At 38.5% G+C, this 20,551-nt stretch overlaps 1 pseudogene; it reads left to right on the top strand.

Annotated features, from left to right (window-relative positions):
- Positions 1 to 978: 978 nt before the first annotated feature.
- On the top strand, positions 979 to 2,159 carry LOC146722066 (small subunit ribosomal RNA; annotated as a pseudogene).
- The last annotated feature ends 18,392 nt before the right edge of the window (positions 2,160 to 20,551 follow it).

The following is a 20,551-nucleotide window of genomic DNA, read 5'->3' on the forward strand; positions in this document are numbered from 1 at the left end:
ACGTGTCGCGCTCTCGACGTTGACAAACGAAGAATCGCCCGAACGGGTCGAGAACGGATTTTGTCGAGTCGCGACTCTGACACGGAGAGAACATTTATATAAAATGTTTGATTTTGATTTGGAAACCACGAATATATAAAATAATATACGATCGTCGCAGAACGCGCCGCCGCCAAGTCTTTCTCATGCTTGGAGGTTGCGTGTCTCGCGAGAACGTACGTTCGACTCTCGCGTCGTCTCGTATTCCTCTTCGCCGGGGATTACGGTGCGGCTCTTCTCGTTCGTCGCCGAACGCGCGCAAAATTAACGCACACTTATTTATTACGAGCACAGCATTGCCACGAGTCGGTGTCGCAAGACCGAATGGCTCTTATGTGGCGCGCACGCCTCTAGTGTGTTGGCCGCGCGGTTCCCTCTCGTTTCGTACGCAGCAGCGGAATCGTCGCGCTTACCGAGCATCTACTCCACGGATACGAGTTTGCGGGAAGAGTTGCTTCTTCCCGCTCGCTTTGTACGCCGTAGCAAAATCTTATTGCTGGTCGTGTGCGGTTAAACGCGTACGAACCAGACAGAACAGTCCTCGACGTCTAAGCATCGCCATCGTCGATCTAGCGTCAGGGTGAATCGCGCGGTCTCTCGAGACCGCGCATCATAACATTTGGGAGAATAAGAACACGAGTATTTTGATCTTGTGGATTTTTGAACGGAGAGGAGGAGGAAGAAGAGAGGCGGCGGCGTCGGGGGTTTACTCTCGCCTCCGTCGTTCTCTCGTACGCTTTACATAATAGCGTTAAACACAGCAGAGTGTCGCCGACCGGCTGAGCAAGACCGGCGGCAAATAAAATGGCACATACGAGCGTGTCGCGCGCGCGTCGGTGTTTCGGCATCGAACGCGCGCGCGCGCGAAAAAGAGCTAGCGACGAGTCTTCGGGCTCGCTCGCGAGTTACTCCCTTGCGAGTAACCGAACACGAAGCTCCCTGGTTGATCCTGCCAGTAGTCATATGCTTGTCTCAAAGATTAAGCCATGCATGTCTCAGTGCATGCCGAATTAAGGTGAAACCGCGAATGGCTCATTAAATCAGTTATGGTTCATTAGATTGTACCCACATTTACTTGGATAACTGTGGTAATTCTAGAGCTAATACATGCAAAACAGAGTCCCGACCAGTGATGGAAGGGACGCTTTTATTAGATCAAAACCAATCGGTGGCGGGCGGCTCGCCGTTCGTCCACCGTTTATTTTGGTGACTCTGAATAACTTTGTGCTGATCGCACGGTCCTAGCACCGGCGACGCATCTTTCAAATGTCTGCCTTATCAACTGTCGATGGTAGGTTCTGCGCCTACCATGGTTGTAACGGGTAACGGGGAATCAGGGTTCGATTCCGGAGAGGGAGCCTGAGAAACGGCTACCACATCCAAGGAAGGCAGCAGGCGCGCAAATTACCCACTCCCGGCACGGGGAGGTAGTGACGAAAAATAACGATACGGGACTCATCCGAGGCCCCGTAATCGGAATGAGTACACTTTAAATCCTTTAACGAGGATCCATTGGAGGGCAAGTCTGGTGCCAGCAGCCGCGGTAATTCCAGCTCCAATAGCGTATATTAAAGTTGTTGCGGTTAAAAAGCTCGTAGTTGAATCTGTGTCGCACACCGTCGGTTCACCGCTCGCGGTGTTTAACTGGCGTGATGTGGGACGTCCTACCGGTGGGCTTAGCCTCGCGAGGGGCGGCCCAACTAATATCCCGTCGCGGTGCTCTTTACTGAGTGTCGAGTCGGGCCGGTACGTTTACTTTGAACAAATTAGAGTGCTTAAAGCAGGCTACCTTCGCCTGAATACTGCGTGCATGGAATAATGGAATAGGACCTCGGTTCTATTTTGTTGGTTTTCGGAACCCCGAGGTAATGATTAATATGGACAGATGGGGGCATTCGTATTGCGACGTTAGAGGTGAAATTCTTGGATCGTCGCAAGACGGACAGAAGCGAAAGCATTTGCCAAAAATGTTTTCATTAATCAAGAACGAAAGTTAGAGGTTCGAAGGCGATCAGATACCGCCCTAGTTCTAACCATAAACGATGCCAGCTAGCGATCCGCCGAAGTTCCTCCGATGACTCGGCGGGCAGCTTCCGGGAAACCAAAGCTTTTGGGTTCCGGGGGAAATATGGTTGCAAAGCTGAAACTTAAAGGAATTGACGGAAGGGCACCACCAGGAGTGGAGCCTGCGGCTTAATTTGACTCAACACGGGAAACCTCACCAGGCCCAGACACCGGAAGGATTGACAGATTGATAGCTCTTTCTTGATTCGGTGGGTGGTGGTGCATGGCCGTTCTTAGTTGGTGGAGCGATTTGTCTGGTTAATTCCGATAACGAACGAGACTCTAGCCTGCTAAATAGGCGTACCCTATGGTATCGCGGAACTTTTGAAAGAAAATCTGCCCGATTTTTTAGAAGAAGTGCCACTATTTGAAAGAAATAAAATGTTCTTTCAACAAGACGGTGCTTGACCACACAACGCCAGGATTGTAACAAACTACTTGAACGAGCAGTGTTCGAGATTCGAACGGTAATAACCCGCGGACAAGAAAGCGTTAAAATATTCATGCATCTCGATCATGCCTCATGCAGCATGCATATAATTTATTAATTAATATCGTGGTCTAACATGCGTATTTTAAATTATATTTAAATTAGCGCTCGGCCGCGAGAGTATACGGATACTCCGCGCCTTCGAAAACAAGCGCTTAAAACAGTCTAAATTGTAAACACCGCTGTCGCGCGAGAGGAGAGAAAAACAAGTAAATAATTACAGTAAACGTTCCTTCACCCTTAATATCACAATAGAACGACAGCAAATGTACTCGAATATTCTAGAATTACAAGGCGTATATAAGCCTCCTCTCTCGCGACCGCGGCGCTTTTTCCGATTGCTCATCGCGAATAAAGTGTGTTCATACGATAAAGATTGCTTGTCTTTGTCTAATTCATTACCGTTGCTTGCGGACACTTAGTAATTTACGACTCGGCTAATTCTCTCGGTAAATTCGGTGCGGTATATTAATTGTAATTTTTGTTAATAGTTTATATAAATATATTTTTTTTGTGAACGTTACGCGTGTGTCGAGTGTTGTGTCTATTTCTCGGTCTCGCTTCCGACCACGTCCTATCCATCTTTCCGTCGCGCACAAGCAGTTTCCTGGACGTTGGATGGGTCGGTATGGCCCGATACGTTGGCCCGCAAGATCCCCGGACCTTAATTCTCTTGATTTCTTTTTATGGGGATACTGTAAGGAATCAATATACAAAACGCTTCCCGAGAACGTCGACGACTTAGAAACCAGATTGCGATATGTAATTTGGAATATCGAAGAGGAAGTAATGGAGAACGTCCAATTAAATTTATTTAAACGCATGCGAGCTTGCATAAGGATGGATGGTGGTCATTTTGAGCACCTATTATAAATTAATCCGCTCTTTTCAGAGCGACCAAAGTCAATCCGCTCTTTTCAGAGCGACCAAAGTCAATCCGCTCTTGAAAAGAGCGACCAATACATTTATACATGGAACATCTTGTTCGCAAAACATAATCATTTTTCTCACGTCTCGCTTAAAAGAAAGGGCAAAACGGGCGGATAATGTTAAGTCATTAAAAAAAATGTATTATAACGTAAAAAATTATAATACGTTATAATATGCCTTTTTTAATAACATAATTATTATACGTTTTAATACATGTCTCGCGTCAATCACATGTTCGGCAACGCCGCGTGATTGTTATCGTCTAGACGTGTCGCGAAGCGTCGCGACGCGTTTGCGTCATCCGTCGCCGCAGTCTGTTGTCGTGTCCTTGCCGTTGTAAACAATTGTCGTCCGCATCGAGTAACGTGTGCCTTTTTACAAGTAATTTTTAATAATTAATCGGTACACTGAGAGAATTTTCTCTTAAAATTTACCCTAAAAGTTATGGTAATTGTGAGACCAATACGGTATGAAAAGAATTTTATTAAAAAACCCCCTTTAACCCCCTACGGAAAATAAAAAAATGAATGCAAGAGAAAATTAGACCCGAAAATCGCTGAATCGGGAATCAACCCGAGACCTTTCGCTTGCCGGCGATCTCTTCCAGCGACTTTTCAACCCTTTTCGTTTTCTTTTTTTTCTCTTTTATATATTTTAATGTTGGTAAAAAAACCATTTTTAACCCACGGTATCAAATAAAATTTTTTAAAAAAGGCTCTGTAATAAAAAAAATTTTAACGTAAAAAGAGGGGAAACAAGACCAATCGCGGATGACAAGCGTTATCCTAACAAAATAATAATTTTTCGTTAGATTAAAAAACCGGTGCAAAAGGCACCAAATTTTAATTTGGGACCCCAAGTTTTTAAATATGAAATAATCAATTTTTTGGGAAATTTAATTTCAATACCCCTTTAACCCCCTACGGAAATAAATAAATAAATCAAGGAAAAATAAGACCGAAATCGCTGTGGAACAAACCCCCGGACCTTTCGCTTCCCGGGCGACGCTTTTCCCCACGACTAAAATTTTTGGTTTTTGTGCCCCCGGTTTTATTCTAACAAAAATTTTTAAAGTTTCGTTGGGAACGTTTCACCCGCGTTTTGGCTCTTGTTGCCCGCTTATAGTTAAAATTTTAAATTTTTAATTACAAGCCTTTTTAAAACTCTTTTTTGATACCGCGGGCTTAAAAAAGCTTTTTGTTTCCAACAAATTTAATATAACGAGAAAAGTATAAAATCAAAAGGATCTGAATGTCAGCTGGAAGAGCAGTCGCCCGGAAAGCAAAAGGTTGGGTTTCGATTCCCGATTCAGCGTTTTTTGGATCTATATTTTTCTTTTCCCTTCTTTTTTATTTTCGTGGGGGGGTTAAAAGGGGGGGTTATTAAAATTAAATCTAAAAATATGAGTTTTTTCATATTTAAAATCTTGGCCGTGCCAAGTAAAAATTGGTGCCTTGTGCCCGGTTTTAAATTTAACAAAAAAATTTTTATTTTTCGTTGGATACGATGTCACCGCGTTTTGGCCCTTTGTTGCCCGCCCTTATACGTTAAATTTTATTTATTTACAGACCCTTTTTAAAACTCTTATTTTTAATTTATTTTTTAAAACATTTTTTACAAAATAATTTAATAAATTTTTTTTATTACAAAATTATAAATTTTTTCCCAAACCCTTAATTTTTTACTTCTTTTTTTTAAATAAATTGTTCGTAAAATTTGGAACCAGGATATCGCATCTTTATCTGATGATGATCTATCTATTTCAAGGAGGAAAAATTCACTTTCGATTTTTTTGCTTTTTTTAGTTTTCTATTGTTTTTTTTTCTCTTTCAATTTTCATTATTGAATAAATTTGTTTTACTTTTGGTTTTTGGTTATAAATTAAGCTGAATTTATAAGTATAGTAGTAGTAGTGTAGATAGGTAGTAAGGGTTCCTACTAGGTTCCCGGGGCACCTAATTAGCAATCCAAATTTGTTTCCCCCTCTTGTCTTTAAACTGGTGATGGGGACTCAGCCCAGATTTCCCATAGGCTTTGAGTTTCCACCACCCTTGTTTTGTCAATTTTTGGGATTTTAGAAAATTTTTCCCCAACCCTAAATTTTTCTACCAAGCCGGACTTTGGGCCCCAAATAGTATGCGGGGCCTCTTTTTCCTCCCCCCATAGTGAATCCTTCCTGTCGGGGTCGATTTTGAAGTGGGCTTTGATATTGGTGAATGCCTGTCACCCACCCTATCCCCATCCTAAATTTCTCCCATTTTGTGGTGTTTTTTGGGTTTCTTTTTCCATTAATGCTTTCATCAGAATTTCCTGTCGGCGGGTTTTTTTCAGATTTTCCCCCCGGCCTTTTTTGGTTTGTCTTTACGTCCCTGATGAATTTTCCCCTCGTAAAGGGCACTCCCCCCCCGACAAATTGGTGCTTTGCTAGCCCCTTCTCACCCAGTGAGTCTGCTATTTCTTTTCCCGGATCCCCTTGCCCGGGTACCCAGACTAACTTACTTTATTTGTTCCACACAGCCCCCCGCGCCAGCATGCAGTCTCATCCAAGTATGTCGGTGTCGTACCCCCAACGCCAGAAGGCTGCCCTACTTCTAGCAATTATATTTTCCTGCTTTTGTTCCCTTTTGGTTATTTTCATTCGGAAAATCGAGGATGGCAGAAACCTTGTATAAGACCGGCAGTCGCCCCCTTGGGAACTCTCCCAGGGTTTTTCCCCGGGTCCATAACCCCTGTCCAAACTTGTTTATCCCTGATCCCCCGGGAAACCACAGTCCCCCCCTTTTGGTCGTTCTTGTGTTCTGTCTTTTTTCCCTAAAAGGGGTCTTTTGGAGAAGACCTACCCTGGGGGGTCCCATCCAGGGTTTCTCCTTCCCCCTGACTTTTAGGCGGTAGCCGTGGTTTGGCTGTTTTTCCGGCCAAGCCTTTGGGAAAACACTGATGCTTTTTCAAGCGCCTCGTGGGTGTTTTTCATGGCCCCACTGCCCTTGGTATTCCCTTGCGGCTTTTAAGTGTTTCTCCACCTCCCCTTTTTTATTCTCGTCCACCAACGACACCGGTATACCCCGGGGCAGCGGACCGCCCTGTACACCCACATGCTGCACCAGCGCTGATCCCCCCGATTTGCTCATTGCCTTTGCCAATCCACATGGACATAAAATTTTTTTCCCTTTGCTCTGTGGATTTTTCCCCCAAGAAGCTTAGGATCTAAATCATCCCAAGTATTTCACCCAGTTCAAAAGGTTTTTCCTTTTCCCCAGAGTTTTAACGTCTCTATGGGTTCGGGTTTATATTTTCGGGTGAAGAATATTTTGTTTTCCCGGGTTTTCCTTTAGCCCTCTGTTCTCCACCATTTTGCAAAATCCTTAAGGTATCCTTTGCGGGCCCCTTAGGTGTTGAGAAATGGTCCTCAAACCCCACAAGGGCCCACGTAAAATCACAACCCCGGTCGAAAAACCCTTTCCCTGTAGCTCCTTTACAGGTCTCTATATAGGCCCCAAACAAGGAATCAAATTTCCCCCCTGGGGGCCCTCTCGTTTTTTTTCCCTCGATGGAAATATCTTGGCCTCCACCGTAAGCATCTGTCCAAGTTGTCTTTATCCAGTCCACCTTTGGTTTTTGTACCCCCGTCTGATCAGTGCCCCCCCAACCACCTCGTTAAAGTGCTTAAAAAAGCGCCCTCGTTCCGGGAAAGATTCCGATGCATACCCTTTGCCCCCCGCTACTTAAATTTTGCCTATAGGGGGGTTTAGGGGGGTTTTCGGTAGACCTCCCTCCCTGAAGCGTACTGAGAGTAAATAGGGGTTGTTTTTAGAGGTTGGACTTGAGAAAATTCACCATTCTCAAAATTTTAAATCAAGGGCCCAAGGCTTTGGTCAATCCTTTCCTAGTACCGTTCTTCCCCCCGGTTTTTAGGTAAAAAACCCCCTTTGGTTTTTCCCCCTTTCTGGGGACTTTAAGGGCAAAACTTCCCTTGATTTTTGTCTTTGGGGCCAAACAAGGCTCAGCCCCTTTCGCGCGGGGATCGGTATATTCCATCAGGTCCGGGACCCTTTAAAGGCTCAAAGGAACCGACCGCCCTTTTCCCCCTGCTTGGGGAAAAATCACTTTAGCTGCCATCCCCCATCCCCCTTGATTGTGCCGGGGCTCTGCCTGTGTTTTTTGTCTGCTAATCCCCCAAAACCCTGGAAATGTTCCATAAGGGCCGGGGGATTCCTCCGCAATTTCTGTTACTCTCCTTTGGGAAGCTTAAGGCACCCCCCATTGTGTTGGTTTTCCTTGCAGAGAAATTCTACTCTCTAGATCTTCAGACATCTCTATACTTGAGCAAAAATTCTCCATCCTTCCTTTTAGCTTTAACTATGCCTTTTTGAAAATTCTCTAAATTTCCCTTACCCCCCCCCGGGATCTCGGGATTTACTTTTCTAGCCTATTAAAGATCTTCTCCCTCAACCCCTTACTTAGCCAGCTTTTTTCTCCACCTTTGTCTTGGCTGAAGGTTATTTGATCTAATGGGCATTTCATCTCGAAAAGTATTTAAGGCATCATTTAATATCTGCCCTGTTTCCAATTTTTTTTTGGTGGGGAATCTAGGGGTGTTCCCTTTGAGTCGACTTTTAAAGGGGTCTTCCTCGTACCCCTCCAAATTTGTTTTTCTGGGTTTTCTCACCCAAACCCTTGGTTTGACTTTCCATGGTAAAAGGGACCTCCCGTGGTTGCCCTAGGCTCATCAGGACCCCCACCCCCCCTCACGACCCAATTTTCCCGCCAAGGTAGGGTTATATCTTCATTCCTGTCTTCGGGGTCCAGGAAGGTAGGTTCTGTTCCTTTTTCCCAGGATGTATGCCCATACCTACCAAAAAGTTAAATAGGTTCACCCCTGGGTTTTATGCGGTGTCCCCCACACGGTGTGCGATTTGGGGCTCGCATCCCGGGGAGTTTTTCTACCCTTTTGCCTTGCAAAGTCGGGGTTTAGCCACGTTTTAGGGGGGGTTTTTTCCAAAATCGTAAGGCATGTAAAAACGACCCTTAAAATTGATCCCTGACTTTTCCACCGGTTCTTTTTTTCAGTCTGATGCAAAAAAGCCCATCGCAAAATTGTGGCTAACAGGGTTTATTCTTTCGCTTAAGCCCTCTCGGCGGTCCGTTTTCCGGCCCAGAATATTTTTTCCACGCTGCCAAGCCCTTTTTTATATGTCCCTTGATGATCCGGGTTTCCCTTATAAAAAATATGTATTTATTGTGTCTCACACGCGCCCGGCTATACAGCCGGGGCCATTTGCTGTGATGAAAGAATTGCGAAAAATGAACCCGGGCCGCCATATTTATGTGAGGGGCCCGGTGATTTCCCCCTTTTGCGCCTATACGCTTTCTCCACCCGGAAACCTGACTTTTCCCTGCCCAGCCCCAACATGGGTTTAAAATTTTAGAGCTTTAACCCCCTCAAGCCCCATCCCCAAAAAGGGGAAAAGCAAGGGGGTGCTCGGGGCGCCCTCTTTCGCTACCCTTCCGATTACCCCCAGCCCGTGACGGATCCCTACGTTCTCCTGTCAAGTAGCTCCAACGCTTCCTTGACAGGTTTGGGGTCCTCTACGGCACTACGATCGATGTCTCTTAGGGAGTCACGCCCGTGACCAGTTCGATCCCTTTGATTTTAATTTCTGGGTTGGTTCTAAGCCCTTCTTTTCCCCTATTTGTGCAGAAAAGACAACTGCCCCATCCCATCCGGGGTGCCCCTGAAAGTAGGGCTTTGGTCCCCCTTTGCAAGAAAGGGATATTTTCCTGCCCGTTTTTTCAGAAGCGATGCCTCGTCTTTTTCCAGTCTTTTTTTTAGGGTAAACCAAGGGGAAACCAGGGAAACCTTTACAAACCGGAGGAAATTTGGGCAAATCTTTGGTCATTACGATTTTCGGTTTTTTTTCCCAATGAGTTTTTACTGGCGGGCTGGTGTGTATTTTTCCATCGGTCGTTTACCCCCCCATAAGAAGCTCGCTCCCCCCTCCTTGGAGAAACTGTCAAAACGATTTCATTCCGGGGTGGGTTTTGCAGCTTCCCCTTCGCCTCCATCTCTTCTTTTTTTTATAGCGTGCCTTACCGCTCCGTAAAAAACAAATCCGGGTTTGTGGCGGGCCTTATTTGGCTCCCCCCCCAATGCTCGGGCTTTCTCCTCCAGGTCGTTCGTCACCAAAGGGTGGCCACCCTTGGATTCCAAAAAGTTTTCTTTTTGGCTTGACTCATATTTTTTCCCACAGCCCGCGGCCGCGGGGTATCCCTGGGCGGGGCCGCGAATCCCCAGGGCTTGGCTCGTACTCCAAAGGTCGCCCGGTACCCGAAGCACCGGGTGCGACGTAACCCCCCTTACCCATGCACCCCTCAGCAGGGTTTTGCACACACTTTAGTTTAAAGGGAGGTCCGCTTTGTCCGCGCACACGGTTGCCATCTCCGAGCGGCGGCCCCCTCCCCCCCCCTAAAGCCCCTCCACCCCCCCCCCAACCCCGGACAACCAGGGGGGCCCAGGCTAGTGGGTAAACCCTAAAGGGTGATACCCTTCCCCCCGGGACACCCCCCCCCTTTAGCCGCGGGACTTTGTAAAGGTGGAACCCATGGGGGGGAATGAATCTATAACTGGAAATTTAAATTTGGGATGATTAGAGACAGGCATCATTAAAATTTAAACCCAAAAAGTCATTATTTTAACGCTTCCTTTTTTAATTTAAAAGACTTTGTCCAATTTAAATGAGTCAAAAAAAACATAAAAACACTTTAATTTTTTTTATAAAATTCAATTTTTTTATACGAAGAAAGTTTAATAATTAAAGATATTGGTTCCAAATACAAAATATTAATAAATTTTAAAAGAAACTCTGTAAAAATAACTTAAATAAAGAAAAAAGTAAAAAACACTTAAAAACTGACGTTTTAAAAATTAGATGTTATTATAGACAAGAGTTTTTTAAAACAAGGTGTTAAACCATAAATTCTAATCACTAAATAATATTTAAAAAAACAAAAGACTCAGAAAATGCAAAAACAAAATAAACATAATTTACGCCACTGATTATACTGAGTGTTAAAAATAAAGAATAATAGAAAAGATAGTGAAAAAACCCAAAGTAAACTATAAATTTTTTAAAAATTAAATTAGTAAAAAAAAGCCCGAAATATTTATATATAAAGGGAAAAATAAAACTATAAATTTATTCTCTATCGGAAAAAAAATTTTTAACCCAAAGAAATATATTTCCCAAAAGGGGTTGAAAACTTAAAAATTTTAAAAATGTTTTAAAATTTAAAAAGGTAATTATCAAAAGAAAAAGCAATGTGAAATACAAAGAAAAAAAAAAACTATAGAGAATTAAATCGGAGGTCAAATGTTCCCCAAAAAACCCCAGTAAAACCAAAAAACATTTATATAATCAGTCACGTCTCATAATACAAAAAAAGAAAATGACTTGTAGACAAATTGGAGGGCTTTTGGATTTCGTACATAAATCCCCCAAATTTAGAATTCCCTTACTAATCAAAAGAAAGAAATATCATTCATCGCGAACGGTCTACTCCCCAAAGCCTCGACCGCCTTTAATTGACCCCTTTTTTTTATTACTAAATGATCCGTTGAGTTTTTCTACGTGCGGTAGGCCACCCCTTTGAAATTCCCCTCGCCCTCGATCCTCGATTTTGAAAACCCTTAGATTTGTCTCAATTTTAGCAACCCTTTTTTAAAATATTTGGCAATGTTTTAAAGGGGGTTTCCGGGCTTTGGCCGAATCCGAGGGATTAGGCCCCTTTTAAAAGGGAACAAAAATTGCATAATTACCGAAAATTTTTTAATTCCGCTATTATTGACAGAAAATTTATATGTCAAAACCATTTAGTGTTTAACTATTGAAACAAAAACATTATATTTTACTGAAAAATCATCTCGCAACGCATCAAGCGTGCAATACAAAAAACATAATAATAAATGTGTCTCTTTAGACAAGTTAAACCCAATTTTAATTGTTTTTTTAATATTTTGAGATATTGAATATTTTCATGTTTTTTTTAAAGGGAAATTACAATTACCATATATATATATATATTACAAGGGGGTTTCAAAGTCCGGTAACGGTCAATTATTTTCTGAAATAGTGGTCTTATGAAAAATAAAAAATTGCAATTCAACCCGGGAAAAATTTTTTATAAAATTATCAAAAAATTTATTTTTTAAATATATGTAAATATTTTTAAATTTTATATAAAATTTAAATTTATTTATAAAAATATAAGTTATGTTTCCCCCGGTAAAGTTATATAGAAAAATATAAAAATTTTAATTGTGAATACTATTTATTTATATAAAATATATATATATATATTTTATTTATAATAATTATATAAAAAGCTCTTTTATCTAATTATAAAGAAAATTTTTAAATTTTTAAATTTTTTGAAATTATTGAAAATTTTATATATTTCATAATTTTATATTTTATAATAAAAATTTTTCTGGGAAAAAAATTTTTATGGTGACCTTGACTTTGACGTAGGCAATTTAAAGGGGTTATTTAAAGATCAACTTTTATTAAAAAAACCCTCTTTTTATTAGATATTCTTGAGCTTATCGGTTTTTTCCAAAACACAAAAAATATTTTTTGATGTACTTTTGATTTAAAAAAGGTTTGAAGTGAACAATTCTTTTATAAATTGACAAATCTTTAAAACATTAAATTTTTTTAACATTTATTTTTTAGCACGGAATAAAAGCCCATCAAAGGTGCAAAGAAAACAGTTGCAAAGACGTATGAGTTTCAAAAGCAACTCCCAAACATTAAAATTGATTAAACTAAAAACGTGCAGAACAAATTATTTTTAAATTTTCCCCCTTTTGGGATTCATTATTTATTGAATTATAGATAGAAAGTGCTTAGCAAAAGATTCTTTGGGATCCTAAAATATCGATGCTATCTGGGAGTATTACAATTTAAAAATAACATATGTCATTTTAAAATGTTACACATAATAGAAATTACCGATGTTACATGTAACAGCCGTTTATGTTTTATATACTGAACAAGCAGTTATTTTTGTGTTTGCTGGGGGCTTTTCTTTACCCCAAAATGGTCTTTTTTATTGGGCATAAAAAAAAATTATATAACGTAAACTGAATATTTTAAAAAGAATAATTTTATGTCAAACAAGCTTCAATTTTAAAATTTAAAAAAAGTACTTTAGAAAAAAGTTTTTTTATAAGTTTTGGAAAGCTGTCGAGATGTACAAGAATCTAATAAAAAAAAGGATTTTTAAAATTGCCCTTAATATCTCAAAATTTCACCTGGGTAAAAGTCAACACCTTTAGTATTTTTTTCATAAGCCCCCTATTGCCCGGAGAAAATTTGGCCATGGCCAGATTTTTTTATCACCAGTAAATTTAAATTTTTTATGCATGGATATATGCACTAATAATTATATATGTATATATTTCTTCATATATAAATAAAATGCATAAATGCATACAAAACTATACAAAAATAACCTACATTTCACATACGTGTAGGTAAAAGCATAGGGTTATGGCGTATTTTGATTTACCTGAATTTTCTATAAATTTAAAAATTATGCAGTGCGCAAAATTCGCTTTTCTTTTTTTTCTTTATAAATAATTGAAAAATAGCAATATTTCAAATAAAATATTTAAAAAACTAGCTGATTTTTTTTATATATAAAACAAAATATTTATATACAAACTTTTATGCATATATAGAAAAATGGGCCCCCCATCGCCCATTCCCGTGAAAACGCACCAAATATATGTTTTTTTTTCGTCTCCCCCCGATTTTTGAAAATGAACTTTGTTTAGACTTTTTTTTGCAACAATATTTATTAAAATTTCACTTTCTGTATAATGAAAAATTTTTTAGTTGGAAAAAGGTGACTTTTATTTTCTGCTATATTTTAAAAAATGTCTCATACGTTTAACACCAGAATATTCTCTTACGATTTTCTCCTAAACTATATTTAGCAAATGCGGCAGCAAGATTCCAAACATATCTATCGGTTTTGTTTTGAACTTTTTAAAATATTATTTATTTTTTTATTTTTTGTGGATAACGGCGAGGGAATGTTTTTTTTTTTACCTTAATGTTTCGTATGACACCAAATAGATTGTCGTACACTCAAATTTGGTTTTCCGTCAAAAGAAATAATCCCCAAAAGTTACTGCAATTTTCCCCAATAATTTTGTAAGTTTGTCTTTCCCCTGCTTCTTTTGGGTTTAAAAAATTTTTTTTTTTAATTTGCGCCTGCTCTTTCTGGGGGAATTTTTGCCTCCGAAAAAATCGCTCTGATTAAATTTTTTTTTTTAAATACCAAAGCACAGCAAATCGTCTGGAAAGTTTTTAGAAGCACTAACCGACGAAAAAATCGTCTCTGTTTTTTTTTTTAAATCCCCAAAACGCCTGCTCGTTCGGGGAGAAATATTTGGCCTAAAAACCGAATAAACGTCTTGGAAAATATCTTTTTAATAACCCGCCGCAAATGTTTAAAAAAATTTTTGGGCAACTCCCCGTTCGTTTGTTTTAAAAATCTTTTTTTCCCGCCAGCAATCGCCCGGGGAAGATTTTTAAAACACAACAACCTCCCCTGTTTTAAAAATTTTTTTTTAAAAACCAAAGCACTCAAATCGTTCGGGGAAGATTTTTTAAAAGCAACTAACAACGAAAAAAACGCTCTGATTAAATTCTTTTTTTAAAAACCCAAACCAATGAAAATCTTTCGGGGAGAAATTTTTTTAAAAGCAACTGAAAAACAAAGGGATTCTTTGGCATAAAATCTTTTTTGGTTACTACGAAACTTTATAACATTATTTTATTTTTCATTAAAATACTATTTATATTATATATTTTTACTACTAAAAACTTTTAAAAATACAAGAGACTGCTTTTTTTTTTTCAGAAATCGTTTTTTAAAAAATATTTTAATATTATGAAAAAAAAATTTTAAAAAAATTGAACCCCCAAAAATATTGAATAAGAATAAAGGGGTTATTAAATATCGAAAAAAATTTTTAAGGGAGAAAACTTAAAAATTTTTTAAAAATCCCTTTTTTTTTCGAATTCTAAATAAAAAAAGTTCATTTGGGTTATCAGTTGCAGGCTTTTTGCGTATATATACACATACATCATACATTCATTTAAATATTATATAATATAAGGGTCCCCCAAATTCGCGAACCCCCGCAAGGGGCAATAAGCGGTTAAACTGAAAGAAAAGTCCTCTTTTGCAAATTTTTTCAAAATTAAAAAAGGTTATTTTTAAAATTCTAAACGAAAAAGCAGTTAAAATTTATTTGATCGAGAGGCGGCCCTGCACAAGGGGCGACCAGTTGGCCCGAAAGTAAGTGATTTTTGATAAAGCGCATATAAAAATAAGTCACCCGCATGCACACCGAGTTGCCACCGCTTTTACCCCTTATTCGTTTGATATTTTTTTTTAATAACTCAAATTTTTGCGAATCGCAATGATACGGGACTTTCTATTCAGTTTAACAGCTCATCCCCTTCCCCGGGTGGTTCGCAAATTTAGGGACCCCCTGTTAGAGGTATTATGTTGATTTTGTAGGTGATAAAACGCAGAGTCCTGCAACGGATATCCCAAAAAACTTGTATTTTGAGATCATTCAAAAAAAAAGATTTTTAAAAATTTTGCAAATTTCTTTATCTATAAATTTTTTGCGTTTATTCTAATGATACCCCCATTTTTCTTATATATATATAAAACACACACACGCGCGCGCACACCACACACACACACACACCCAAAAAACCACACACCCCCAAAAATTATATATATATTATCGGGTATCCCAAAAAACGGAACACTAAAAAAAATCTCAAAAAAGTTACTTTTTCCGAAAAAGTTTTAGAAAATTATAAAAAAATCTATTCATTGATTACCCATTTTGACCTTGGCCGTGTTACCAAGGTCAGAATAAAGGGTTTCCTTAATTTCTTAGATGAATCCTTTTTTTTTTTAAATTTTTTACTTATTCGAGGGCTTTCCAAAACACTATAATAAAATGTTTTTTTAAAAATGCTCTTGAGTTTTAAAGGGTTGAAACTCCTTTTTTTCTTTTTTTTTAAAATATTCCTTTTCGAAATTTATTCCCTTTTTTTAAATTAAAAAAAAAACTTTAAAAAACAATAAATTTAATTGTTTTTTTTCCAATTTTTTTTTAAAAAAATTTTGTTTTTTTCAAAACCAAAATTGGCCTTTTTCCGGAAAAAAATTGTAAAAAAAATAAAATTTTTCCCAAAAATTTTTCTTTTTTCAAAAAACCTTTTTTTGGCCCCCCCCAAAAAAAATTTTTTAATTTTTGGAAACCTCCAAAACTCCAAATTTTTTTTTAAAAGGTTCCACTTTAAAAACCTTTTTCCCCCTTTTCGCCCCCCAAAATCAAAATTTTTTTTTTTTTTGGGAAAATTTTTTTTTAAAACTTTTTCCCCCCATTTTTCTTTCATTCTTCTCCCCCCTTTTTTTTTTATTTTTTTTTTTTTTTTTAAAATTTTCCTATTTTTTTTTTTTTCTTCTTTTCCCCTACCCTTGATTAAAATTTTTTTTTCTTACATCTATCTTTCCCCTCTTTCCCCCTTTTTTTCTTTTTTTTTCCCCCAAAATTTTTTAAATTTTTTTAAAAATTTTCATTCGAAAAATAATTTTTCTTAAAAAAAAAAAAATTTTATATGAATTATGATTAAAAGTTTAAAATTTTTTGAATAAAAAAATTTTTAAAAAAATTTTTTTAAAAAACTCCGTTTTATTTCATTATTTTTCAAACCAAAACTTTTTAAAACATTTTTAAAAAATTTTTCAAACAAAATAAATTTTTGGGGCCGTTTTCCAAACACACATTTAACATATATTTGTATTGAATAAAAAAACCTATCTATAATTTTAATTTATTTTAAAAAAAACTTTTTAAAAATTTTAAAACAATATTTTAAATTTCTTAAAAAAAACAAAACCCAAACCGGGAAAAAAAAATTATAAAATCATTTATTTATTTCAAAAATTATCTAAAAAATTTTTAATTATATTCTAAATTTTAAAATTTTAATTAAAATTTTAAATTTTTTTTACTTTTTTAATGACAATATTTTAAAAAATTTTTTACGTTGATATATAAAAAAAATGGAAAAAAAAAAAAAAATAATCGATAATAGTGTGATAGGGTTTTTTCGAAGATGATGATAGTTCGATTGGCAGGCTAAAAAAAAATCAATGTATGAAATAAATTTTTTATTAAAAATTTTTAATTTTTTTCTTATAAAAATTTTTAAAAAAAAACCGACATCCCCCCCTTTAAAAAACCTAAATTTAAGGGGTTTTTGGGGAATTTTTTGGGTTTTTGGGGAAAAAAACCAAAAACCTCTTTTTGCAAAAACACCCCACATATACGGCCTAACTATAACGTATAAACGCGCGATTAATTTTTTTTAAAAAATTACCCTTAAACCCGAATTTTTATTTCAAAAATTTTTAAATTTTTAAATATAAAATTTAATTTTTTATTTTGTTTAAATTTTAAAAAAATTTTTTTTGTTCCTAATAAAAAACCAAAAAAAAAACCTGTTAAAAAAAAATCACTGAAAAGCCGAAAAAAGGACCCATTTTTTTCCTAAAATCAATTTTTAAAAAAAAAAAAAAAAATTTAAAAATTTAATTTAATTATAATGATTTTGAAAAATTTTAAAAAAATATATATTAAAAAATTAAAAATATATTAAAAATGGATATTAATTATATTTAAACATATTTTTCCTCTTAAATATGATAAAAAAAGGAAAACAAATTTAAAAAAAGAAAAAGGGAAAGGGGAAAAGAAGAAGAGAGAGAGAAAGAGGGAGAGGGGAGGAAAGCGAAAAGGGGAAAAAAAAGGAAAAGAAGAAAAAAGTGTCGCCGTCTAACCCTTGTCCCCCGCACAATGGGAAAAATTTTGCTTGTTTTTCCCCCAAATTTTTCCATCCTTAAAAAACCCAAAACTTTTTTATTGATTCAAATTTTTTCGCAAAATATAATATTCCAACCCTTTTTTTTTTTGACTTTTTAAACTTTTTTCAAGCAATATTTTTTAACGGGGGAAAGCCGAAAAAAATTTTTTTTAAAAAATTTTTCTTTTTCAAATTGGAAACTGCGGGGAAAAAAAAAATCGTAAAAATTTTTTTTTTTAAACGAAAAAATCTTTTTTGGAAAAATTAAATTTGGGAAAAATGTTTCCCACCCCTTAAAAATCCCGGAAATTTTATTGGGGCCCGTAAAAAAATGGCCAAAAAACCCTGAGGGAAAAAAAAGGCCCCCACCTTTTTTTAAAAAATGGCCCAACAAACCCGGCGAAAAAGGGCAACACCTTTTGGAAGATTTAGAAAAAAAAGGGGGGCCCGGCGAAACGGGCCGGGCTTTTGGATCAAAAAAAATTTGTTTGCCTTTTAGCGCTTTTTTTTTTCCAAAAAAATTATTTTTAAAATTTTTTTTAAAGTAAAAATAAATAAAAAATAATAGTTTTTAAATTCTTTATTTTAAAAGGGGGCCTTTTGAGGCGTAAAAGGGGGCCGGCGGGGGCAGGGTTTTTTCGGGGGGGGAGCCCCCCCTTGTCCGGAAGGGGGGGCAGGGGGGGGGTTTTTTAGGGAAAGGGCCCACCGGGGACGGGGGGAACAAAAAGGGGGGGGGGGGGACTAACCCCCGGCCCGAGGGAAAAAAACCCTACGAGGGAGAAAAAAGGAAGCTAGAGAGAAAGACAGGTTTAAAGGGGGGAAACCCGGGCATCCGACAGGGGGTAAAACCCTAAACCCCCCCAAAAGCCCGAGGGGCCCCCCCCGCCCCGGAAAACCGGAAAAGGGTTTCACCCCCAAGCTTTTCCCCCCCGTCGAAGGCGTTTGGAAACCGCAAGGCCCTTACATTTGGGCGGGGGGAAAAAAGGAATGCCCAGTCCCCGAGGGGGAAAAATTTTTTTCGCGGGCCCGGGCCCCCGGGCCCGAACGTCGGGACGCCGGGGCCGGGGGGGCGCAAGCTCCCAAAAACCAAACCGGCCTGGGGCCCCAGTCCCCCCCCCAAAAACCCCCGGGCCCGCCGGCCCGAAAAAACCCCGGGGAAACCGGGCCTCAGCCAAACCCGGGGAAAGACCCCCTCCCCGCCCCTGGGCCAAAAAAATTTTAAGTCCTAGTCTAGGGGTTGGAAATTTGGGGGACTTAAGAAAAAACCCGGGGGAAAGGTGTTTTTGGGGGGAAAAGGGGGGCCCGGGGGACCACCATTTCCCGGGCATTAGTTTTTTGCGTAAAATTGTTTCCCTCTAAGGGGGGGGAATCTTCGTGGGTTATATTATTTTGTGGCTTTTTAGAATTTTAATTTAAAAAATTTGAAAAATTTCCCGGGGGTTTTTTACCATTGATTCCCCTTTTTCAAAAAGGGGGTAATATAAAATTTGATAAAAACCTTTTTAACCCCGTTAAAAAAAATTTTTTTTTTCCCCCCCAAAAAAAAATTCCCTTTATAAATAAATTTTTTTTTTTTTTCCCCCGGTTTTTTCCCCCCCGACCGCGACCAATTTTTACGAAAAACAGAACCCACCCCTGGAAACGACCGAGGCCCGGGGTCTTCCCTTTTTAGTTGAAAGGGAGGGGGGCCGCCCATGGGGCCCAAAAAACATAGAAAATTAAAAGAGAAAATTTTGGGAACGGAGGGGAAAGAATTTTGGAGATCCCCTTTTTTCTTCTTTTTTTAAAGGGGGGGAAGGAGGTCCTTTTGGGGCCCCCAAAGGGGCCCCTCGAAAAGGGGGATATTAAAAAGGAATTTTTTTTTCTTTAAAGGGGGGAAAAGTTAAATTTCCTTTTGTTTTTTCCTTTTTTTTTTTCTTCGGCCGATTACCGCCCCCCGGGGCCCCCTGGCTCGGTTTTTTTGACAATCGGAGACTTTTGGGGTTTTTTGGGGGCAGTTTCTTTGCCCCAAAATTGTTCCCGGCGTTTTTAATTTTCCCTTTCGCTCATATTAGATTCCCTAAACGGGGGGATGAATTTGGGGATCGGTTTGTGGGTTTCAAAAACGCATATTCAAAACAAGAATTTTTTTGGGCGACGATTCCCCCCTGTATGGGATTACAAAGGGAGCGGCCCAAAAGTTTTACGTTTTTTTTTGGGGGGTTTTTATAGGGAAAACCGGGCGGGGAAAAAATGGAAAAACCTTCCCTTGGGGGTTATTGGAAACCGAATTTTTTTCCCTTTCTTTCCGAAATTTTTTTTCCACTTCCCACCCGGTTTTCCCCGGGAAAAACCTTTTGTTTTTTTTGTTATCGGGAGATATTTTTCAATCCCTCCTTTTTTTTTTAGGAATTCCCGAAAATTCCCCACGGATGCTCATAAAATTTTTTGATACAAAAAACATTTTTTTTTTTTTTTTTTCCCCCCTTTCCCAATGCCTTTGCAACTTTTGGCTTTTTTCGAAAAGGATGAAAGATTTTTTTCCCCTTTTTTTCCTCCCCCCCTTTTTTCCCCAAATTCCCCGATTTCACCCTTAAATTTTTAAAAATTTTTTAAAAAAATTTTGTTTTTTTTTTCAGGGGGTATGGACCGGGGGCGAAAGGTTCGGGGTTCAAAGCCCCACCCAAAAACCGAAAAAGTTAGGGCGGCATTTTAGGGGGGGGCACTTTTTTCCGGGGGAAAGGCGGAAAAAACCCCCCCCGGGGGGGCCTCTTTCCCCCCAACCCATAAATAAAAGAAACAAAAACAATTTTGGGGGCGAAATTTACAAAAGGGGATAGGTTGCCCTGCGGAAGAATGCCCCAAAGGATTTATTAGGGGCCAAGGAACAGGCCCCCAAATTTTTGGGGAGCCTTCCGATAATATGGGGCGCAAAAGGGTCCGGGGTTTCGGGGGGGGGGGCCCCAGGGGTTTTTCAAACCCAATGGTACCCCCCGGCCCAAAAAGGGGGCCCCCGGGGGCGGAGAAATGGGTATGCCCCGCAAAACCAATTCCCCTGGCGGAAAAGTAAGCGAAAGGGGAAAAA

This window comes from Nylanderia fulva, unplaced genomic scaffold (genome assembly GCF_048542155.1).
Source record: "Nylanderia fulva isolate GAGA-0341 unplaced genomic scaffold, ASM4854215v1 Scaffold375, whole genome shotgun sequence".
Classification (NCBI taxonomy): domain Eukaryota; kingdom Metazoa; phylum Arthropoda; class Insecta; order Hymenoptera; family Formicidae; genus Nylanderia; species Nylanderia fulva.